This window comes from Pipistrellus hanaki, assembly GCF_964339955.1.
Source record: "Pipistrellus hanaki genome assembly, chromosome: 5".
NCBI classification, from domain to species: domain Eukaryota; kingdom Metazoa; phylum Chordata; class Mammalia; order Chiroptera; family Vespertilionidae; genus Pipistrellus; species Pipistrellus hanaki.
In genome coordinates, this window is record NC_140507.1 from 24,327,527 (window position 1) to 24,352,886 (window position 25,360).

Sequence of the window (25,360 nt, forward strand, 5' to 3'; positions counted from 1 at the left end):
GAATCTGCCCACCTGGGCTTGAGTCCTGGCTCCCCCTTATTAATAACTGTGATCTTGAGCCTTAGTTCTGTTATCTCCAGCATGCAAGTAACTAACCTTACAGGGTAGTGTGAGGGTTAAGTGGCATCCTCCATGTGAAGTGTTTAAAACAGTGTTAATGTTCAGTAAATGTTATATTTATTTTCTGCTCATAATAAATGGATTTGATAGAGAAGAGTGAGAAACAAACTAAGAAGAAACCATAGTAATAGTGTTTCGAGAGTGTGGTACCAACCCCCTGGTCATGTAAAAAATGCAGGTCAGAAGTGATCAACCCGAGGCCCATGTTTAAAAATTTTAAATTAGCTGCTATAAATAAAAATGAAGAAACTTCAGATTAAAAAGAAAGAACCCCAGAGTTCCGACTTCTCTCGAGAAACTGGAAGATTTGGCAGCTCTGGGCTTCTATTTCTCCATGATAACAACTGTCCGAATTTCCGAGGTAACTACCCACTTTAAAGGGGACACACGCTCTCCAACTCACTGCAGCCACTCCACATGACTGCTTCCTAACTGGTCTGCTTCTCACTTGTAGGAGTTTGAGTGTGTGACCCCTGCCATAGAAAATGCCTTTACAATACTGGTATAATGTATTCTTATATTCTCTGCTCAAGAACCTACTGTATCTCCCTAGTATTTCTAGCATCAAACTCAGACTTTAATTGTCACCTCCTCAGTCTGGGGATCCATCCAGCCTCCCGTCCCATGACTACCCATTACACCTCCCACCCCCAACAGACTGCTCCCTCCCCAGACTAGCACAGCACCGGGGACAGGAGCAACAATTACTCAAGTGCGGTGGAGTGTTCTCAGTCTTTCCCCTGAACAGAAATCAGTCCTTTCCCACTCAGTTCTGTCCTTTCCCCCCTGCTGTTTGTCATCCTTGCTTTTGCTGGATCTATCACTAGACTTTTGTGAATGAGGTAGTGGGGGATGGGATAAGAGATGGGAGGTTAGGGGAAAGGATGAGGAAACTAGGGGCAACTAGGGTCGGTTGCTGAGCGGAAGGGAGGCAGGGAGGGCCTGGAGCAGTTGGGTGAGAGACGGGAAGAGCAAGGACAGGAAGGGGAAGTTGCAGCCTGTGTGCTTCCACTGCAGTCAGAACCATACCATTCAGGCCTCTTGGTCTTTGTTCCCCTGGGGCAATGCCTCCTTCTGCAGGAGATTGGAGACTCAAGAGGGCTGACATCTTACTGAGCGCTCCTCTCTGTCCCTCAGGGCTCAGGAACTGCACAGGGTCATGCAGAGTGACTGACCTCAGTGTCCTCAGGTGTTCTCAGGTAAGTGACCTGAATAAGATGTTGGGCATCAAGAATGTGGGCTCTTAGATTTCACCTCTTAGCAGAAGTGTGATGAGATTAGATAGCAGTGTGGTTTTGTGTCCTGGGCCAGTGGTTGGCAAACTCATTATTTCAAACAGTACAAGGATTGAAATTTTTTTGAGAGCCAAATTTTTTTTATACTTAAACTTCTTCTAACACCACTTCTTCAAAATAGACTCACCCAGGCCATGGTATTTTTGTGGAAGAGCCACACTCAAGGGGCCAAAGAGCCGCGGTTTGCCAAACACGGTCCTGGGCCATTGACCAGGAAAATGCTCTAGACCAGTGTTTCCCAAACTTTTGACATATGTGTACCCCTTCTACAATTTTCATAACGCTGAGTACCCCTCATACTCATGAGAACGTAGAATTAGGCACAGCTAAGCACGGTGCAGTGCATATCCCCACCAAACTCTGGTGCAACGCGTACCCCCACCAAACTCTTCCCGTACCCCTGGGGGTACGCGTACCACACTTTGGGAAACACTGCTAGACCAAACAGCAGTGGTTCTCAAGCTTGAGCCTGTGTCACCGTCACCTAAAGAGGTGACACATGTTAAACTAGGGGTCACTGGGATCCATCCCAGAGGTCCTAATGCAGCTGGTCTGGGATAGGTCCAAGAACCTGCTTTTCTAACAACTTCCCAGGAGTTGCTGCGGGTGATGAATGGGGGTCACACTTTCAGAACCCCCATTCTAGAGTTCAAGGCTGAGGTCTAACTGCAAAGCCACATCACTCAGCCACTTTAAATGGGGGGAGGAGAGAGTAACAATCCCCTCCAAGCCACCCTTAGCTATCACTCATCTTTCAGTGCCTTTACTGGACCATAGATGCCCAAGATGTAATGGAGAATGCCCCCTTGTGGTTAGAATGCAAAATTACCTGAACTGTAATACACTTGCTTACCGTTAGCAAGGTTTGCAGAAGTAATTTAATTGTATCCGCCTGACAGAAGATCCAAGGAAACTTGAGATGTCATCATTCACCAGGTTTGGTCCACATGCAGGCAAGGGGCCAAGGGGCCATTCAGGTCAAAGGTGCCTAGGGACAGCAGACATGATTTATTCTCATGCGTTGGGGAACTGGACTTTATAGGGTGAGACATCTTTTAGAAAAATAATCCAAGCTGAATTATTCAGTAAATCCCCTGTTGGAGACTACACCTTTGTAACAAGCTACAACTGAGCAATTTCAAAACCCTCAGGTGACAAGAAGAAACCTTGAATGACTCAAACCATATCTCCCCCCCGCCCACCACCACCACCCTCGCCCCATCCTGACATTAGAAAGCTGGCATTAACTGCGCTCTAGTACAAAAGCACCCTCACACCCAATTTTGTTGCCCATAGATTTGGAGCAAACCTATAATACAACTTCTCAGCTTCTGGCGGGTGTTGCAATAATGTCATACGGTTTGCTGCCACCTACTGCTTGGACTTGGAATGTGCAGGAGTTTGTATCGATAGCTAGGAAACAGCCAGCTAAGCAGGCCTCTCAAACTTGAGTGCCTCGGAATTATCTGGAGGCTTGATAAACCACAGATTTCTGAGCTCCACCCTTAGAGGCTCTGATTCAGCAGGACTGGGGTGGGGCCTGAGAATATGCTTTTCTAACAATGTCCTGGGTGATGCTGATGCTGCTACTGAGGTGCTCCACTTCAAATAGCACATGTAGGCCCGTGCAGGCACCTGTACGCTATAGGATGTTCAGCAGCATCTCTGGCCTCCACCCACTAGGTGCCAGTAGCAAATGTCTCCCCCCAGGTTTGGACAAGCAAACATGTCTCAAAAATCACCAGGCGGCCCTGGAAGGCAAAACTGCCCATGGCCAAGAACCGCTGCTCTTAAAGACGGGCAGACTTCCCTCTCACGTTGAGTGGGCTGAAGGCTTCCTTGAGCATCGCCTTAAGTACATCATGCTACTGCCATATGGTAATCTCCTGGCTCACTGGGTTTAAATAATAACAGGAAAACTCATTTAGATTTGTTCAAAACCTACTACATGCCAGGTACCCTATTAATGCTTTTTAATTACTTTCATTCTCACAATCACTCTTTTGCTGATGAGGAAACAGAGACTTTGACAGGTGAAATCACTTGTCCATAGTCATGGTTAAAACCTGTTGGATCTGGGTGGGGAAAGAGGAATGCAGGACTGTCTGGACCTGTGCAGCCCAACAAAAATATAAAGCAAGCCACCAATATGAGCCATGTGTGTAATTTTACATTATCTAGCAGTCATATTATAAAAAAAGCAAAAATAGAAAAGACTTACATTTTAATATTCTACCCAACATTTATATTCGGACTGTTAGCATTTTAATAAGTAATCAGTATTTAAAAAATTGCTGACATAACAACTGTCCACATGGCAGTCCTCTAAATGGATTAGCTTGACCTTCAGTGACAAGCCCTGTGAGCAGTTAGTGCTAATTCATGTGGAAGGTGAGCTGCTGGGCTGGTGCTTTGGTGTTTGATGGATGAGGCTGGTGTGCTCCACGGTCTGCGGCACCTGCCTGAGCAGATGGGGCGAAGGCCTGGCTGAGAGCAGGCGGTAGCTGCACTATTTCTAAACGGGCACCTTCCCTACTCCTTCCTCCCTTACTACATGCCGGTGTCTACAAACTCCTCATCCCTCCCAGACCTTGTAGCGGCAGGGGACAGAGATGCATGTCCTCATAGATGCATGTCCCCCTTACCCACAGCCTGTGACCCCCACCCAGAACCCTTGCTGTCACCCAGACCCTCTAACCTCTGTCACCAGATGTGTACTAGTATCCCACCTACCCGATGACACCATCCCTTCCCCTGCCTCTTCTGGTGGCACATCAACCCACAGAAATCCTGCCATGAAACCCAAGCTTCTCTCCTTTCTAAAACCTCTGGATGTAGGCTGCTCGCGTTTGGTTTCAGATGGTGACATTTACGGGGTTGACCTGTGGTTTCCCTTTCCTGTTGTATCTGCTGTGGGGTGGCATCAAGGTTCTCCCCGTCCAGGGAGAGCAGCGGGGTGTGCTCTGGAAGACGGTGTGGGAGGCTGGCGTGAGTTTTGAAATATCTGGTAGAAATCAGAGGAAACCACCTGGGTCTGAAGGTTGCTTTGTGGGAAAAAAATATTTTGCATTTCTAATTGATGTTTACTTCTTGTAAAGTACCCAGATCTGAAGTGTAAAGCTTTATGGTTCTTTATCAATATAAACACATCTGTTGCCAACACCCAGCTCAATATGCAGAATGTCTCTAGCACCTGGCATCCTCCTGTAGAAAGAGGTTTTTTAAAAATTGCTGATATAATTTACTTTTTTTTTTTTTTTTTTTTTTTTGCGCTCAGTCTTTGAAATCTGTATTTTACACTTACAGCATATCTCAGGCTCCAGTAGCCACGTTTCAGGTGCTCCAGAGCCACACACGCTCTGGGCTCCCCTCTGGATAGCACAGGCCAAGACTTTGCCTCTGCCCAGCTGCCTTTAGAGTGGGAACAGCAGGTGCCAACTCTACTGCAGTGTCCTCCCCTTTCTGCCCACATGTCAGCCCTTTGATCAGACCCGCATACCTACTCGTCTCCTTTGCAACCTGTTCTTGGGATAGTTCTGCTTATTTTAAAATGAGGTCGACAGTTTTATCAGATTCATCAAACAGCAGACACCTCCTCTGGTGGCCAGACTGTGGACTACCATTTCATTTTAGTTCCGAGAGATTTCCCTGGGGCTATCTTCCCAGAGTCTGTGTATGTCCTCGCCCAGCAGAGATCACTCATCCCATCTGAGGCTCACCACCGAGGCAAACATCTAATCCTCTCTGTGTCTTTCGGTTTACCTCCAACATGCACAAGTGCTCATCCTCGTTCGAGGATTCTGCCTTTTCTTTACCTCCATGCCATGTTTCTCCTTGTAGCTCCTCATGCTGCCCCTATGATGCGTTTCTGATTAGGAAACCAATGATCTCTAGAGAATTTTCAATAAACCCCTTCATCTTACCACATTTGCTCATTAAAGTTTTATTACTATGGAAATCAAGGAAGACTTAGATACTAAGGTCAACTTACACCAATGAAAAGTAGAAATGAGAGCTACTCCTTATAAACTGCTTCTTAGCTGTTCACATGCTCAGCACTTGGCACAGGTTATCTTACTCGTTTCTTCGAACAGTCCTATAAGGTAGGTGCTGTTATACCTGCCCGTTTTAAAGGCAAGGTGAGGTGAGGCGGAACAGAGAGTTTACGTAAGATGCCCAAGGTCTCCCAGCTAGCAACCGGCAGAGCTGGGAATGGCATCGAGGTCTGGTAATAGAGTTGATCTCCTAATCTCTCTGTTCCACTATCTGAAAGATGATTTGCACATGTTTTCAAGGATGTGGTTTCATAAATTATACACCTTCCCCAGGATAATACCACATGCTTTCTTTTAATGAGGAAGAAATATTTCTGTATCCTTGGTATTCTAGGAGCTGCCTCTGAAGCAAGCTGTCTCCACTCTCAGGATGCCAGACTCTTGCCTTGAATAGGGGCTGAACTCAGGTCCACCAGGAGCCCCCACCAGCAAACCAGCAAGGTCACAGTAGAACCCAGACCAGGTCAACTGAGGGCAGAAGCCAGAGTGGGAGGGGGGTGTAGAATCGGAGAGTAAAGACAAGCCTCCAGGAGAGGAAAGGGAGAGAAGGTGGGAGTGAGAGTCAGCCAGGGATCAGGGATGGGCTATGCTTTTGCTTCACAATGTTGTTCTGATGGAGGGAAAGCTGAGACAGTGGAAGACACAGGAGAGCTTGGGGAAGGGTTAGATGGAATCAGCAAGGGCCCTAAAGAGTCAGGACAGGAAGGCATTTGAAGCCCATGTGGGGGGAACATGTTTTCCAGGTTTAATGCCAATGCCTTATACCTGCTTCACTCTATCACCTTCTGCTGTCAGAGTTCCCCCGGCCATGTGTTTATAGTCAGAAACATTTTCTCCCTACTGAGCATAACTTTGTACCCTTTTTCATTGAGGAAATACAAAACACATGATTCCAGAACACATATCGTGGGGCAGCCCTATATGCATTGTGGCATGGTTTGATACGAGGGACACTAAGTCTGTTTCCACCTAAAACAGCTCCCACCAGCCTGCTTCAGGCCCCTGGAATCACACACCATATAGATTACCTTCCTGAAACACCCTGTTAAATACAAACAGGTCAAAGCCGTTGAAAAGAGCTGCTGTGCTCGTAGCAGCATATTCACAATGGCCAAAAGGTGAAGCACCCCAGTGTGCACTGCTGGATGAGCGGAAGCACAGAAGGCAGCATGGCCATGCAATGGCATGTTATTCAGCCTTAAAATGGAAGGGAGTTCTGATACCTCCTACAACATGGACGGACCTCGAGGACATTGTGCTAAGTGAAATAAGCCAGTCACAAAAATACAAATAGTGTCTGATTCTACCCACATGAGGTAGCTGGAGCAGTCAAACTGAGAGACAGAAAGTAGAATGGTGGTTGCCAAGGGCTGAGGGGAGGTGTGGGCTGAGAGGAGGAGTTATTGTCTAATGGGCACAGAGTCTCAGTTTTGCAAAATGAAAGAGTTCTGTGGATGGAGGGTGATGACGGTTGCACAGTGTGAATGTACCTAATGCCATTGAACTCTATACTTAAAATGGCTACAATGGTAATTTTATGTCGTGTGTATCTTACCACGATTTAAAGAAAAAACAATTAAAAAAAAAAAAAAAGAACCTACGCCATTTAAAAGGGGCCACTTGGTCACTTGTTCTCATCTAGGATTAGTTTGGCTCAGCTTTGCTTTTCTGTAAAGGAAGCTCAACTGAGAGCAGGGAATCGAGGAGCTGGGATCTGGAAGAGTGGGCGATAGAGACGACAGTCCTGAGGACAGTGATCCCCTGGGCTCTAGGCTGTGCTTTGAGAAAGGCCAGGTCCTAGACTCCCATCTTAACCTAAAGGGGACCCCCTGCTGGCTTCTCAGTAGCAGGAGGAGAAGGTGAAGGAAGGAAATTTTCCCCCCTCCCCCCAGCTGCTTTGGAAGCTGCTTGAGGAAGGAGGGGAGACAGCAGCCTCTGCCTGCTTTACGCTTTGCCTAAGGGTTGCTGGACTAGAGCCCCATCTCCACAGAGCAATAAGATTGCAAACTTATTACTAATTAGGCCCCATGACTCAGCAACACTGGCTTGTTTAGAAAACCTTCTCCCAGTTTCTCCTTTCACAAGCTGGTGTAAGAGGGGCCCAAACCTTGTCTCAAAGTCAAGGGCAGGTGAGGATGGTGAAGCCACACCCACCACCAGCAGGGCTGGGGTGGAGGGCACTCTCAGCCTTGTGCTGACACTTCTTCCATCAGACCTTGGAAAGAAATATATTTTGGTCGGAGAAACGCAGCATTTTAAAGCTCTGTCATTAATGAGAGAGACATAACTGTGATACTAGTGTGGAAATACTCAAGGAAGAACATCCAGCTTGAGTCCCAAGCATAACAGATGCTATTTTTATCAAAGGCTTTCGATTCTGTGACATGCTTTGCTTACTTGGTTGTTGTTTTTTTTTTAGACAAGTCAGGAAAAGTTCACATTTGATTTCTCTTCTTTCTGGCTCCTAACCCCCCATTTGTGGGAGGGGTGGTGGTTTAGGCAGGGGTCCCTGTCCTTTCAACAGAGTGTAAGCCTCAGCCATCTGAGAGCTCACGTTGGTGCCAAAGCATCCAGAAATGGGCTCTGCCTCCTTTGCAAATGAGGACTTGTCCGGTCCTGGCTTTGCCCCATCCCAGATGGCAGAGCTGAGGAGACAGGAAAAAATACATATTTCAGAGTCTTTATAGCATTGTTCCTCCCACCCCCACTTCCTGTGAAGGAGGATTTCGTCTTGGCCAGCTAACTTCTGAAGCTTTTCCTGTGCAGAATGTAGGAAAACGTGGGAAGGGATTCTGAATTGTGCAGTGCCGTGGGTGGGATGGCTTGGTGGGTGCACAAAAAAAAAAAAAAAAAAAAAAAGCAGGACGTTATCTACTAAAGCAAAATAGATCAGAAGGTGACAGAGCCAGGGATGGGTTGAACTTCAGGAAATTCAAGAGATAAATTAAAGGGGATAGGAGTAGCCGCTGAGGAGGATATGGGAGATTTTCCAGAAATGCTGCTGGTGCTATGAATGGAATCCACCCTTCCCCTTGGCATCTTGGAAATTTCAGTAAAAACATAAATTGGTTTCAGTGCCATTTTTTGTCTGAGGGACTGGATTTACTCTCTCATCCAAACTACTGAAGGCTAAAGTTCATGATGACGGCGAACCAACCTTCACCCTCTTCTCCCACCAACACAGACTGTAGCCAGATATTTCAAGCTGGTATCTGAGGGCTGGGTTTTGCAGCAGTCCGTGAGGTCTGAAAGGTTGGTGACCGCTGGTTAGACAGCAGATATGTCTTATTTGGTTTATTGAGAGAAAATTTTTTTCAAAAGGCACCATTGAAAATTGGGATTTCACATTTTAAAAGCCTGAATTTTCTACTTCTCCTAAAAAAAATATGAAAAATCTGGCAACGTAAGACTCTCATTCTTTTAAGGCAAAAATAGGCTTGTGCTCTCTAGTTAACCCCGTACCCACCACCCACATACGGTGTCCACTTGCGCATACATCTGGCCTTCCTGCATTTGTATTTCCTGCCATCTGGTAATGGCAGGTAAGATAATTAGGGCTTGCTCTCCTGCTGAGGACAGTAAGAAAAGCTGGGGGGAAAATTAAAATCAGCTTGAAGGCCTCAAGAAGTTAAAAATATAATGAAAAACTTGCCAAACCAAGACCTGGAAAAAGATGGGCATTCAGGAAGGTGAGTCCAACAACTGGGGATTCTTTTCCCTTTAGTACATTTACTGGTTCTGGAAGGACCACTAAGAAACTAAACATTGATCAGCTGCCTCCTGCACACCTCCTTCTGGGGATGAGTCCCCAACCAAGATACATGCCCTTGACTGTAATCCAACCTGGGACCTTTCAGTCCACAGGCTGATGCTCTAGCCACTGAGCCAAACCGGTTAGGGCTGTTCAGGATTGTTTACCAGAAATAAATACTACAGGGTGTTCTTTAAGCAGAAGGAAAATTATTTAAGATGATAGGGTATAGATGCAGGAAGAAAGGAAGAGCAATGCAAAAGTTGTTTTAAGGGAATCCAAAAGCATTAGCCTGTAAAAAAGCAACATAACCATGTCCACCCACGGTTAAAAAATATATAAATATACACAAGTACATATAAGTCAGGAACGGGGGGATACATGAAATTAAAATGTTCTAAGGTCCTTGTATTACTACAAAAGAAGATAAATATACCAATTGGCATTAAATTTTGATAAATCAAAGGTACATATTTTGATATCTAGGATAACCTTTAAAAGAATAGTAAAAAAAAAAGGATACAACTTCTAAGATTATAGAGGGGAAAATAGAATATCCAGCTATTCCAAAAGTAGGCAGGAAAGTAGAATAAAAAGAACGCAGGGCATGGGAGATAAATGAAAACATTTAACAAGTTGGTAGATTTAAATCCAAATATATCAGTAATTACATTAAATGTAAGTTAACAAAATACTTCAATTAAAAGTCAAAAAGTGTTGAACTGAGTAAAAGAATCTATATACTCTTTATAAGAAACATCTACAATTTTAAAAATGTTGGAAGTAAATAAATAGAGGGAAATATATTAGTAGTACATGTTAATATCAAAGTTGATTTTAAGGCAAAAAGCATTACTATAGTTAACGAGAGATACATAATGATAAAAAGTTCAATTGTACATACCTTATAAGGCTGCTTTAGAAATCTGAAGCTAAGATCTACAAAAACCATGTGGCCACTCAACTGAGTAAGGATGTAGATTATGAGAACAAGATTAGCAAACTTGACCTCCTGGACATATATAGAATATTGCACCCAACAATCACAGAATTCACCTTCTTCCAAATATTTATCACTCCCCACTTTATGGGGAGTGATAAATATTTGGAAATAACAAATAACCTTTGTTATTTTAACTCACTGTCATTTGGGGATTATTTATAACCACAGTATAACCCTGTCTATATTGGTACAAAAGGAGAAGGGCTTTTTTCCAGCCACAGAGGTGACCCTGTGAAAGAGTGAAGAGTTCTGGTGAGTTCACTGTGGCTTATGCTTCAGGGAGGTGAGGTGGAAATAGGACTGGGGCAGTGAGAGCAGCTCCCACGAAGAGCCTCTGAAGACTGGCTAGAGGCAAGTTTGGACTTAATAATAGGACATCAATATTGTGCAGAAAGCTCAAGGAATTCTTTCTTTTTTTTTAATATATATATTTTATTGATTTTTTACAGAGAGGAAGAGAGAGGGACAGAGAGTTAGAAACATCTATGAGAGAATAATCAATCAGCTACCTCTTGCACACCCCCTACTGGGGATGTGCCAGCAACCAATGTACATGCCCTTGACCGGAATTGAACCTGGGACCTTTCAGTCCGCAGGCCGACGCTCTATCCACTGAGCCAAACCGGTTTTGGCAAGTTCAAGGATTTCTAAAAGTGGTGATGGATGAATATTGGTAGTGATGGAGAGGATGAGCTGGGAAGAATCTAATCAGGCGAAAGGAAGAAGTTGGGTAGAAAGCTATTCTTAATGAACATGTTATAGGGTTTTCTTCTGCCCCCTAGAGGAAGCTGTTCTTAAGAATTTGGTGAGAATTTCTCCAGAAACTGCATGCATGTACATGCAAACACACACATAAGCCAATTTTACAAACATAGATCAGATCAATTAAATGATATATGTTATTCTGAAATTTTCCCAGTTAATAGTACTTCATGGTTATTTTCATCAGCATCTCAAAAAGATTCGCCTCTTTCCTTTTTATTGGCTGTTTAGTATGTCATTGTGTAGCTGAACCATAATTAAGTAACCATTCCCTGTTAACAGACATTTAGGCTGTTTTCACTAGTACAAGCAATATTTCAGTGACCATTTTGTGAATGATACTAATACATTTTAATGTCTTCTTTCTACAGACAATAAAACCAGTTTTGCTCCTATTCTAATGGTGTAAATTTTAGGCTGGTGACAGAAACACAACTAAGACAGGCCATTTGAAGCCACGATTTTAGGAGGTGCCTCATATGGCTGGATTATGCCTAGAACAGTATCTTAAACACAGTGGGCACTGAATAAGGATTTGTTGAATGAATTAATGAATGAATGAATCAATGAACAAATGAATCCATATCCACTGTAGATACTTGTTGGGCCTGCCCTGCCCTCATCTGTAAAAGGCTTTCTCAACCTAACTCTACTGACTTTTAGGGCTGGACTATTCTTCTCTGTGGGGCTGTCTTGTATGCTGTAGAATGTTTAGCAGCATTCTGGCCCTGACCCAGTAGGCGCCACTGGTACAATCCCAGTTACAGCAATAAGAATGTCTCCAGAAACTTCCAAGGGTCCCCTGAGGAAACATTGCTCCTGGTTGAGAACCACTGATTTATAATATGGGTTTTATTTGTCTAAGGGCAAAGGCCCTTTCTAAAAACAACCGACTACAGAGTTTGATCCCATTTCTACCCAATCCTCCCACATTAAAACGACCTCTCTTCATGGATTTTCACGGAGATTTCTGGATATCTTATTCTTGGTCCAGATTTCACTTCTCTGGGGCAACCTGGCACGTCCTCCATGAGTTAGGTCAACCCTATTGTACACTCTAAATCCCCATTATGCATTCTCTAATTGCCAAACACCCCTCCTTGGAAGTACTTATCAAAGTGAATTCTTACATTTATTGCAGTAATTATTAAATTATTCTGTGTTCCCCCCACTCAACTTCCTAGAATTTGGTATGCTACCTATAATTTTTTTTTGTTCACCATCTTTATATCTAGTGCCTGACACATATTAGGTGTGTGTTGGATGGATGAATGGACGGATGGATGATACCCTATAATTAATCAGCACTAGGGTATAGCAATATTTTCCCACTTTTGCTCCCTTTTAAAAGAATTTTGAAAAACAATGTTACCTATACCAACATTTTCAAGTTGATATGTTAAACGTTCATCATTAAGTCCATATATATTTAAGATAACTTCCAGCATAGTGTAATATCGGGATTTAAAAATTAAACTGTGACATCATTCTCTATATGTACCTATTAATTTATTATCCTTTCCAATATTTTCTACCGTTTGCCTTCACAAAATGTTCCTCAAGTTCAAGGGATGGAATAAACAAGTTTGTTAAATTTAAAAAAATCCTTAAATAATTACTAAGGGGAGCCGAATTAAGATATTTAAAGGAAGCTTCTAGTTTGGGGGCCTGTACCTGGAGATTTATACATTTGGTGCAATGGCAACTTGGCAAGATCTGTGAAGGGTGTGAACCCAGACACATCCGCAGACAAGCCAGTTGGAGGGAAGAGTCCCTATAGAAATTGAGAACCTGGACAGTGATCTCTAAAACGAATCCTTGGTGCACCCCTTGGAAAGTCTTCAAAACCATCATCCTGGGGGTAAAGCAGCCTAGTGGCCTGCAGAGGGCAGTGTTGGATAAGCCGTTGGGCTCCATCTCAGGCTCGCCCTCAGGTTAGCAGAGAGAAAGGGCAACTGGCTTTGAACGCAATAGGGAGCCCAGGCTGGGCGGCCCAGCCCTGTCCTCTCCACTGTGTATTGTTTGCACAGTGAATTATTCACAGGAAACCGGGAGAAGGAGGCCAGAGACTCTCCATTCTGTACATAGAATCACCGCCTGGGACTATAAACAGATGAAAACCTCAATTCTCTTCCTCCCCTTTGAGAATTGAGTTTGGGGGGAAATATTGAGGGTTGAAGTCATGGGACTGAGTCAACCGTGAGGTTTTTGCTTTTCCTCTAATGAAAGGAGAGTAACAGTGACATCTCAATAATGTGTTGCTTCAGGAGACAGTGAGCCAAGGGTGGAAAGCGTCTGCCCTGGAGTCAGGCAGAGGGAAGCTCACCTTTGGAGCCAGCCTCTGCCTTCCTGATGTCAATCAGAACAAGATAGCCTTTGCGGGCTGTGGTCAGGATGAGGGACACAATGCAGGAAAGGTGAGCAGCATGTGACGGACATGTAGCAGGATCTCAGGAAGTCATGGTGATGATGGCGAAGAGCATGACACTCCATGGGCATTTTGCCAGGCAGGAGTGTCTCCGAACTTTCCACTCAAATCTGAAGAAGGATCCGAATCAGGCTATTCAATAAATGTCTTTGGTTTTACAAGCCTATGAGCTAGAAGCAGAAACAGCTGGAGGAGGAACTGCAGAGTCGAGGGATTCAATGTTGGAGCCTAGCTCCTCGACACTGTGCCTCCCAGAGCCAGGCCCCACCCCGATCTTGGTAAGGAGTCTGTGTCTAAAACAGCATGTCCGTGACGACCCTATGTATGTGGACTAGATGATGTGTCGCCAGCCTCCGACATAAAAGCAATTGCTTTGTTCACTGCATTTATCCTCTGTGAAACCTCCAAGAGTGGGGGTAAACTAGTGGAAATAAAGTTAGTCATTTGGGCTAATTTGCTTGGATATATTCAAAGTAAGGCTCCGAGTGAGACCCCTCCCCCACTGCCTTACGTGGGGAAAGGTACCAGGGACTAGCTCCGAGAGGCATGGAGACAACTTGGAGGAGATAACTGTCCTTTCACCTGGCAGCTGGCCAGCCCCCGAATAGCTCTCGTATCCAGGCCAAAAATAAGATCACATGGGAGGGGGAGAAATAAACACGCAAGTGCGTGTCCTTGGGCTTCCTGTGGGTGCACCGGGATTGGCCGCACCAACAGGCACCCCAGGAGGGAGGCCTGGGGACCCCTCTGCCGCCTCCTCTTCAGGCTCCAAGACCGGGAAAACAACCTGTGCCAGGGAGGGTGTGGTGTGTGGTTGGCACCCAGCCCATCTCTCGGGGCTCCCTTGAGCTCCATTCGCACCAGAGAAGGAGCAGGAGGGAGAAGACGAGCAGATCCAACAGCCTGGAATCCTCCTTTTGTTGAAGGACACTCCCTGCTGATGGCGACTGGAAACTCCCCTCCTGCTGCAGCGGCCGGCCTGGCCTGGTCCTGGTAGGACAGGGTGGACGCTGTAGACTGTTGCAGCTGCCGTGGCCCCAGAGAGAAAGTGCCTCCCCGAGCCAAAGCACAGAGGTGAGTACATCCATTCCTCCAAGGGGCTCAGACTGCCCTGGACTCTGCCTGGCTTCAGGCGTGCCTCTGCATGAATGCTCTCCCCCCACCCCCTTCCCCCTCTCCTCCCTGATCTGAGTCTCTGCGGCAGGCTTGAGTCCATGATGGATGCTGGAGTAAATATCCCTGTGCTCCCTGCTTGCATTCGGAGGCCCATTGGCTCCCGGAAAGAATGGGGTAGGTCCAGTTCTTAGCGGGGGAAGCAGGAAGCGATTCCTGCTGAGTGAATTATCTTTGCTGAGACCCACGAAGACGTTTCGCAGGAAATTGTTAGACAAATCCCATTGCAGTAGAGTTAATGCTTCGTTTTTAAAAGCCCTGTGTGAAGTAGGAGATGAAAGGATGCCAGCTGATTCTTCGTAATTGGGCAAAAGGGGAAAACACGGAAATGGGATATGGGGAGCTTCCTTTCCCCTCAGCCCCTACTCGATCTCTTCCTGGCTTCTCAGGGCACTGCAAAATGTACCTAACAGATCTAAGGGATGCTTTCTTGTTTGAGAACGAGAGGAACAAAATCAAAGGTTCAGGGAGAATTATTTTGCAAGCAGAGTCAAAGCACAAAGCAGAGAAAGATATTTTGCAGAGTCTTGGTTTCTCCTTCTAACATCTGCATACTCCCAAACACATGACATGCATGTACCTGTGTGCATTTAGGGACATGTACAGAGGTCTCCATCACTCGTACACAGGTACCCTTATTCCTGGTCACACACCACCCCTCAGCTATGGACTACAAATACCTATGCTAGGGATAGGCCAACACAATGCTGGTGGGAACAAGACAACTACCCGAATAAGTCAGGATTCTTTTAGTAACAATGGACTGAAACCTAGTCTGTGGGGGATGAAGACAAAACAAAAAGGAAACTGCCAGGGCTTTGGTGTGGTAAGTCCCAGTTGTGCATACAGTGGCATCTCGAATCCATCTTTCCCTATTTTTGGCTTTGCTTCCCTGTGTCCTATTCTCTTCTCAGGAAGATTGATCTATCATGGTGGCGAGATGGCTGGCAGCCAAGTCCAGGCTGACACTCTCCTGGCACAGTCACCCTACAGCAATTCTAGCTACCGTCTCAGGGGCACGTTTCATTGCACCAAGGTGGGTCCTGGGCCCATCCCTCCCTGGGACTGTAATTATCCCTGTCCAAAACCACATGGACTGAAGGCCATGAAGGGCTGGGTCCCCACAGTTGCTCAAGGTGCTGGTCACGGAGAAGGTGGCAGGACAGCCAAGGCTGTCTCTCCGCTGCTCTGCGCCATAGTCTCCATCAAGAGTCATAGCTCTTCCAGCACAACTCCTCCTTTTCTCTTATAGCCTGCCCACAATTATTAGTGACAGAGGTTGCAAAGCAGGTGAGTAGAAGGACCCATGGCATGGCATTTTTAGAGACCCCTTGGCAGTGTGAAATGACTCTGGCCCAGTGCCCAGATTGAATCACCGTGTCCAGACCCACTGGACACCCTGTGCTCCCGCAGGTCTCCTCTCCCAACTCCTGTCTCCTTCTGCTCTGCTGCTGTGAACCCATCTTACCCTTCAAGGGAAGGGGTGCTGCCTCCCTCATCTGGCCTGTCTGCCTTTTCTGCTGTCTTCCTCTCTGAGCATGACGGCACTGACTCTCAGCATTATCTGTGCATATATTCTTTAAGAGCCTCATGCCCCTAAGTTTCTCTCGCAGCTTGACTTTTACATTTCTCGGAGGGAAGTCAAATTTCGTCCCCAGCCTTCTCTGTGGTGTTTTACACATAGTAGGTGCCTGATTAAGTGCTACCAATTAGTTGAGTAACAGAAAACCAGCCTTACTGAACAGCTTAGAGAGAATGGCTAGATTTCTTGAGGTCCTTAATTCTGATTTTAAAAGTAATATAATAATTATAGCAAACATTGAACTCTAAAGGTATGCTGGAGTCCCTATAGGCATTGTGTCAGATAGTCCTCATAATGAACCTGAAGCGCAATTACTGCTATTTTTTTTCTCTCCCATTTACTGGGTGGGAAGACTGGGTCTGAGAGAACAGACTTGTTCTAGATCATATAGCTAGTAATTGGTGACATGGGAGTTAGAGCCCAGGTATGCCTGCCATCTCATTTCCTGTTAAATTCATCGTTTACGTATTTATCCGTGAGCTTTCTGGTGCCTGATTTTAAAAAGCAAGAGGCACAAGTGATTGGTCAGGAAGCATGAGGAAGCTCAGATATTTTAGATCCCCCTTCTGCCCCCTGTGCTCCCAGTGTCTCTACAAGGGGTCTGTATTAGATTATACCCAATGGTGCAGGGCCACACCCTAACCCAGAGCCAACAACAAAGTCAAGAGCACAGCGACTGCACAAAAGGAGGTGCCTCGGGGTTCTATAGAGAGCAAGGTGCTTTTTAATTAGATGAGGGTAGATTAGTCTTTGGGAAACAGTAACTGGAGCATGGGCCCCTCTGGCTGCCCATCATTAGGCATGACCCTGACCTGATCTTTCTCTTGCCTCCAGACCAGGGAGAACAGGCAGGAGGCCTTCCTCAGAGGTACCCTGCAGGATTCTGAAAACAACCAAATTCTGATCTCAAAGAAAGCCACACTCTTGAGAAAATTGTCACTGTTTTTTATACTATCGGTGCCTCTACACCCAGACACTGGCCTCAAGGCTGGTACAGGCATCAGTGGTGCTGGAGGTATCTGCATACTAACCTGTGGGTGAGCCTCTTCTCAAGAGAAGATCCTATCTGACTGATGTCAGGAGTCCTCACAATATCCCGTGAGAGGGTCTGAGAGCTGGTGCACAAAACTGAGTCATATCCAGATCACACAGGAACAGAGAAGGGCCCAGACTGGGGACAGAGGAGCTCTGAGTCATTAGGTCCAAGCTTGCTTGCTTCTCCAGGGGGTTATAACAAAAAAAAGTGAAAACCAAAAGTAAGAACAATTCTTTGGATAAATCTTTTAAGAGCAAAACCACTGATAAACCCAAGAGAAATGAAAACATGTCCACACTAAAACTTGCACATAATGTTCATAGAAGCGCTGTGCATGACAGCCACAGGAAAGGTGCCAAGTGTCCAGTCACTGGTGGGTGGATAAATAAAACGTGGCATATCAATGCAATGAAATATTACTCAGCAATGCCGAAACTGGTTTGGCTCAGTGGATAGAGCGTCGGTCTGCAGACTGAAAGGTCCCAGGTTCGATTCCAGTCAAGGGCATGTACATTGGTTGTGGGCACATCCCCAGTAGGGGGTGTACAGGAGGTAGCTAGTCGATGTTTCTTTCTCATCGATGTTTCTGACTCTCTATCCATCTCTCTTCCTCTCTGTAAAAAATCAATAAAACATATATTTTTTAAAAAGAAATATTACTCAGCAATAAAAAGGAAGTACATTTGGATACATGATACAACACAGATGAATCTTAAGGACATTATGCTTTTTAAGGGAAAGAAACCCATACTATACGATTTAATTGATCTGAAATGGCCAGAACAGACAAATCTATTAAGACAGAAAGTAGATTAGTGGTTTCCTGGGTCTGGCTGGAGGGGGAAACGGGGAATGGTTGCTAACGTGCCTGGGGTTTCTTTTGGGGATGACAAAAATCTTCTAAAATAAGTAGTGAGGACTGTACAACTTTGTGAATATACCAAGACCACTTAGTTATATGCTTTAAATGGTGAACTGCATGCTATATGAATTATATCACAATAAAGTTGTGGAAAACCCAAACCTTGGCTAATGAGATAATGAACCCAGTGATAGGGCTTCTCTGAAAGATCTGTCCCCATGAGCTTCTGTCTTGACTCACTGCACTGGCCATCGGCCACCCAGACACTTCAAGGGGAAAATATAGAGATGGAAAACATAGGATCCATAGATTTCTCCACAGTCTAATCTGGGAGGAGTATTTTTCCTTCTTCTTTGTACAGATCATTTAAAATTTTATGGTCTCAGTCTCACTATTCTGTTTCCATTTCTGGGTTTCCAATCATGCTTCCAAAAGCATTCCCCATTCGACGATGATAACGATGAGTTTCTTTCATGCTTTCCTTCAGTGTTTTCTTTTATTTAAAGCTGCAGTTCCTCGGGAATTTAAGCAACAAATGGGGGATGCAGGTTTTTTTGTGCGTGTGTTGTTGTTGTTGTTTTACCAAATACTAATGATTAGATTGAGAGTTTTAAATTTGGTCTTCAAATGAGTTTAGGGTATCTTATAACTTTCTGAAATTAAATGTAAAAAAAAACCACACACACACATACACAAAAAAACAACTGTGTGTGTGTGTGTGTGTGTGTGTGTGTGTGTGTGTGTGTGAGAGAGAGAGAGAGAGAGAGAGAGAGAGAGAGAGAGAGAGAGAACAAACCCAAGGAAATAGTTATAGACCTTGTGAGAGTCTCAGGGTTTTTTTGTGACTTACAAAAAGCCACCGTGCTCTCTGTATTTCATAACCTGGGTTCCATGTAGACCAGCTGAGCACCTCCCAGCAACTGACACAGAGTCCTAGCCAACAGATCTGTTGTTAAACAATTATAGGGGAGGCCTGATCGATGACTCCTGGGTGAAGTTCTCTGTCACATGTCAGGTGAGGGTCACACCACCTTTCAGTTTGACATTTTACTGAGACGGAGAGCCAGATGGAACTCTAACTGGCTCCCATGGACCAAACTGTAGGTTTCTAATCATCCGTTGACAAAACAATGGAGCTGGAAAAAACTCCCTCCCCCAAGAATGTAAGGAGGCTCACAGTGCAATTAGTATAAATAAATATAAAAGTGGAAATAGAACTACAAAGTGGAAATGCCCCTATAAAGAAGGTGGCAGATCCTATGTTCAGACTCATGCCTTGGTGTAATAAATATATATGCAACACCCACTGCGTGTCTAATAGGCACTATCTAGACTAGGGGTGTCGAACTCAATCAGAGAAGGGGCCAAAATCTAAAATCCAGCCTAAATCGCGGACCGAATGGTTTACTGAACAGTCATAAACTGACAATGTCATAAACTGACAGCAGAGTGCAGTGATGACAGCGTGGTGCGGGCCACATTGCAAGGCCTGGCCGGCCGGATTTGGCCCGCGGGCCTTGTGTTTGACACATGTGATCTAGACAGATGGTTCTCAAAGCGTGATCCCTGGACCAGCATCATCAGCATCACCTGGGAACTTGTTAGACATGCAAATTTCCAGCCCCACCTAAGACTACTGAATTAGACACTCTGGGGTTGGGGCCAAGAATGGTTCTGATGCACTTTTGAGTTTGAGAAGTACAGTGTAGGAACTGGGACTATAATGATGATAAGACAGATAAAATTCCTGCCTACTCATGAAGTTTATTTATATCCCAGTGAGTGTGTAGTAGAAGGAGACAGAAAACTAATAACTGAATACAGTAATTTTCAGATAGTGGTAGGATCTATGAAAAAAAAATCTATGTGAAGGACAGTGGAGAGGGGCTGTTTAGAACAGGTGGTCGGGGAGGAGATAGTCTAAAATGAGATCAGAATGGTAAGCAAGAGCCAGCTATGCAAAGAATAAAGGGGCAGAAAATAAATGCATACATTTTAGACAGAGGGAACAGCAAGTGCAAAGGCTCGGAGGTAGGACCATGCTTGGCTTATATGAGGAGCAGGGTGACTGAGCACCATGAGCAAGGGGTGAGTAGGGGATGGGCTTCAAGAGGCAGGTGGTAGTAGCAAGCTCAGCTCTTGGTCTTAGTGCAGAAGAAAGGCACTGGACAGTTTTGAGCAAGTAGGGACATGATCTGTTTACCTTTTAGCAGGAATGAACTGTAAGGGGTAAAGGAGGGCAGCTAGGAGGACATTGCAATAATTAAGACAAGGAATATTGGTGCTTGGATGGACTAGACCAATGCGCAAAGATCCATTAGCAAATGAAAAACAAACAGCAATGCAGGACATTGTGCATAGGAAATTGTCCTTAAGCATACACACATTCAGGAGTACAAAGACACTTTGTTTTCCCCTTGAAAGGATAAAAAAAAAAAAGTTAATAGTGGTTACCTTTTGGGGAAAGGGGATTAATGAGGGTCATTTTATACCTTTCAGTGTATTGTACATTTTTATGATGTGCACAAAGCATTACTATTCTTTAAAGATAAAATATTTTATAATAAAGATTGAAAAACTGAGATGGAGGGAAACATAAAATAGAATAAGTGATGGGTGATCAATGTCAGAGAGAGGAAGCCCACCTTCCATGAGTATGACCCTTTGCAAGTGTCCTGTCCAAAGGGGGGCAGAGAGTCAGGCTGACCAACGGGTGTTACTCCTGTCCTTGTATTATAATGGGGACAGGGCGAGGCATCTTCCCACTGGAAACTGCTGGACCCCGTTCCAGTCCTGCAGCTCCGGTGATATTTGTGGTTATGAGGTCTCCTTGGGCAACTAATACAATTTCCCGTGGCGTCTGCTGCATTTCCCTTTGCCTGTTTGTCAAATTGCTCCCCTCCTTCTTGTTGGCAGCTGGTTCACCAGGAGGCCAGCATGCCCTTCATCTAATTGCATGATTGGGCATAAACAGAAGGAAATCCTTCGCTGGAGGGAGAGAGTGGCATGCAGCATCTGATTTCTCCATCAGCTGATGAGGATTTGTGAGTCCCATCAAGGTCAAATGAGATTAGAAAGAAAATGCAGTGTGTCTGGTGTGCATTCCACCTAACTGTATCACTTACGTAAACAGGATGAACAGAGGAGAAATTTTACAGCAAATATTGACTGTCAGCTTCAAGATTTAAGGACAAGAAGCCAGGGCTTATATATTATACCTGGAGAGAAAAAAAAGATATTTATTGGGAACATGTTGAACCCTGCTGATTCTCTCATGCCCTGATTCTTTTTTCTCGTTGGTGCAGTTAAAAAGTGATCGTTTGGCCGAAACCGGTTTGGCTTAGTGGTAGAGCGTCGGCCTGCGGACTGAAAGGTCCCAGGTTCGATTGCGGTCAAGAGCATGTACATTGGTTGCAGGCACATCCCCAGTAGGGGATGTGCAAGTGGCAGCTGATCAGTGAGTCTCTCTCGTTGATGTTTCTAACTCTCTATCCCTCTCTCTTCTGTAAAAAATCAATAAAATATATATATTTTTAAAAAGTGATCGTTTGCCCTGAACAGTATTGCTCAATGGTTAGAGTATGTGCCTGCAGACCAAAGGGTCTCAGTTTCTATTCTAATCAGGGGCACATACCTAGGTTGCAGGATACATCCCCACCCGGGTCCAGTGCATGGGGAGAGGCAGGCAACCAATCGATGTCTCTCTCTCACATCCATGTTTCTCTCTCTCTCTGTCTCTACCTCTCCCTTCCACACTCTCTAAAAGTCAGTTGTGAGGGGGGGGGAGGGGGGAGGGGAGTTGAGGAAGAAATATCCTTGGGCAAGGATTAACAACAAAACATTTAAAAATGATTGTTTTATGTCTTGATTTTCAGAGGCACTCAGCACAGGATAAGGAAAATCGTGGGAATGCCACATTCTCCTTTATTATCCTTGTAAAGTGCTTAGGAGAGGTTTAGAGCCACTTTCTAAAACAGCAACTGTGCAAATACTCGGGAGTCAATCTCTTAGGCGCGAAAGGACAAAATCTCATCTTCGGCAGCAGCCGCATCTCTGATGTGGATGACTCCGGCCAAGGCCACACCTCTGTGGATACACCTACCGGGCTTCTAACTAGGATGTTTGTTGGTCCTCCAAATTTGTCATTTTCTTTCTTGCTCAGAACCCGCCTCTGCAGCACTAGTGGACTTGATGATAAGGTTTTAATCACAGCAGAAAGGTCATTAAAAGTGGTCTCAGAACTTTGAGGGAAGATGGGGTTTCGGTTACATTCTGTGTATTGGGTCTGGCGTACTGAGGGTGCCTAATACATGGCTTCCACAGCTATTATTTCCTGGCCCGGAGCTGGAGCTATTCTGAGGCCAGAATTTAAACTAGCCATCTCCATGTCCCTTCCCACACTAAATGAGGCCAAAAACCATGAACATATTTCATGGCTCAAACTATCTCAATGTATATTACTGAAAAGATAAATCTAGATACTTGACCTGGAAGTTGGAATGAATAGGGAACCTGAGGGATGTTAAACTGCACTTTCAAGACATGGCAACACTGGAGGGAATTCTATTACAGTAAATACTGTGAGGACCCAAGGCGCCATTCTTTCCCAGCATTTGGACAGGAACATTTCCGAACACCTGATATGCAGTAAGGAAATCCACTTCTCTCAGTAGCGAGGGGGCGATCCTTTGCCCAAGAGCTGCGCAGTTTGTTTTTGTGTAACATCATCTCGCAACTGTGTGTGATGGAGAAACAAAGCTGCAGTAATGACTTACACCACCTTGCAGTGTCAAGGTGCCCTCACACTTTAGCACGTTTGATTGTCACAATAATCCTGCCAGCTTGCAGGGAAGGCGTGGTTACGAGCATCTGGTTCATCTCTATGAAGGGGGAGGAAATTCAATGTCCTGAAGAGCTGAGGTGCCCAGGATTATTCAACCCCACAGAGTGGGTGTGTTCAAGGATGTTAATCCGGTTTCAGGCGCAGGGAGCACTTTAACCAGGGGTGCGCTCTGGAGACACTCAACCGCATCTCTAGCTTCAGACTTCTAAGGCGTTTCCTAACTTAGAAATCTATCATTCCATGTGGCGAAAAGAACACACACACACACACACACACACACACCAATGCAGCAGAATTCTTTAATATTGAGAAGACAATTATCCGAAATATTTTTATCTTTCTATCATTCAGAAGACCCATAGGAATCATGCAGAGACTCAGGGAGATTATTATTATTATTATTATTATTTTTTTAAATCCTCACCTGAGGGTATGTTTTTCATTGATTCTAGAGAGAGAGGAAGAGAGAGAGAATAATTGATGTGAAAGAAAAACATTGATTGGATGCCTCCTATAAGCACCCCAACCGGGGATCAAACCCACAACCTGAGCATATGCCCTGACTGGGAATCGAACCTGCGACCTTCCAGTGCATAAGACAATGCTCCAACCAACCGAGTCACTCTGCCAGGGCAAGGTTATTATTTTTTCAAAGTAAACTGTCAGTACCTGGCTCTGTGGAAGTCATTGGCAGTTCTGGAGGTTCCAGTTAATAAAGTTTGGAGAAACAACCTTTTTCTGCTCCTTCAGGTCCCTTTTAGGAGAGCTGCTGCTCGTCATGATCCGAGCCATGTGATGGGTGTGCCTCTCGCTCTCTGTCACAGGCGGTGAGACGAGCTTCTCCGAGGCTCAGCCCTGCCCAGGGCACAGGAAAGGCTCCCGGGTGACCCTGATGAGTGTGGAGAACAAGCTTTCACCTCCAGCTTCCCAGAGGAGGGAGAGGCCAGAGAACCTGTTTCCAGTTCCAACAGATCAAGCTGTACTTGTCTATCTGACTCATCAGGTGGGGAGGCTTGCCCACGCGCACGAGCACACATACACAGTCTCACACTCACACCTCCCGGGTCACATGAACAAGGAGGGGACTCTTCATCCTGTTTCCATTTGGTCTCTTCAAGGATACTTCCTGATCCATGCCTTTCAGCCCATCTTAGTCCCCGCCTACCAACCAAGGAATGGCTTGCACAGGCCGCTTCCTGCCTTTCTTACCCCATTCCCGGCCATGGCATAAAGATGGTGTGCCTGGTCCTCTGAAGAAACCTCCATCCCTGAATCCCCCCCTGAAGCTGGGCTCACCTGATGGTCCGCCTCTTGCAGCAGGGACAGGTTTGACACGGGGGCGGAATAGTCTTTCTGCAGCCCCAACCGAGGTGGCCACTGCCTCACGTGGCTTTGCAAAACATCCTCTGCAAGGCTTGGCTCTGGGAACACCACAGACAGGTACACACTTACACACACTCCGCCACACACAGACACCTACACCCTGTGCAGGGATGCCAGATGACAGAGCAGCCTTCTGATTCCAGAGAAGCATCTCTGAGCCACGACCTGCTGTTTCCCTGGCAACTGAGGCCTCAAAATAAACAGGATTCTGCTCAGACGGGCCAGTAGTCCATTCGGTTCAGCCATTTGCCCCTAGACAAACCACGCTAAAACAACACCCGGATAGCTGCTGCCACTGTCTGCTGTCTCGGCCTCCCTTCCCTGCTGGCCAATAGCTCCGCGTTCCTAGGCCTGCTGCTAGATGAGAGCTCTGTGTACATTTCTGTGGGTGGTTGTCTAAAGACAGGTCCCCTCTGCTGATAAACAAGGCCAGGGAGAGGCCTAAAGGCTGACATCTCAGCCCTCCCCCGGTCCCCAACGGCCTCCCTGCCTCCCACACGGCCCACGGACTGGTAGCCGGCTCTGTGGCCTGGTGTCTGGAGGCGGACCAGCAACCCGGTGTGCATGCCACAGCCCGTTCCCTCTCCCCACACAGAACTGCAGAGAGAGAGAGGAGAGAGAGAGAGAGAGTGCGATCAAGCGCCGGCTTGAGCCTGCCAGGGAAGCACTGCAGCGCAGTGACAGTGACAAACACAGCGGAGGACGCCAGGCGGATTCCCGTCCCCTCGGAGGGAGAGAGGCTCAGCCCTCAGCCTGCAAGCCCTCAGGTAAGAATCGGGCTTCTGTTCTGGGGAACAAGAGCGGCTTCTATCCAAGTGTGTGTGTGTGTGTGTGTGTGTGTGTCTGTCCGAGTGTAAGTATAAGGCTCCATGGAGAGGGAAGATAACAGGGGGAAATGAAGGCAGTGAGATGTTTTAAGCAGATACCACTGCGAAGAGCATGCCTGCAAGGGAGCACCCAGGGGCTCCCCTCTGGCTGGGTTTAAACCGTGGTACAGACTGCTCTGGGGGGTGGGGGGTGGAGGGGCTTCAATGCAAAAACAGCACTTGCAATTCAGAGACTGTCAA

General features: G+C 45.8%; 1 protein-coding gene across 5 annotated transcripts in view; it reads left to right on the forward strand.

Annotated features, from left to right (window-relative positions):
* Positions 1–14,055: 14,055 nt before the first annotated feature.
* The window catches only part of FGF1 (fibroblast growth factor 1), an 89,673-nt gene continuing 78,368 nt past the window's right edge, over positions 14,056–25,360 (forward strand). The window contains exons 1-2 of one of the 5 annotated variants that reach the window (XM_084885023.1): positions 23,341–23,913; positions 24,889–25,060. The gene's annotated coding sequence lies outside the window, so the exon portion shown is untranslated. Of the gene's footprint in view, positions 14,489–15,513; positions 15,624–23,339; positions 25,061–25,360 lie in introns of those variants that run through there. The other 4 variants (XM_084885021.1, XM_084885030.1, XM_084885029.1 and 1 more) reach the window with 4 other exon arrangements.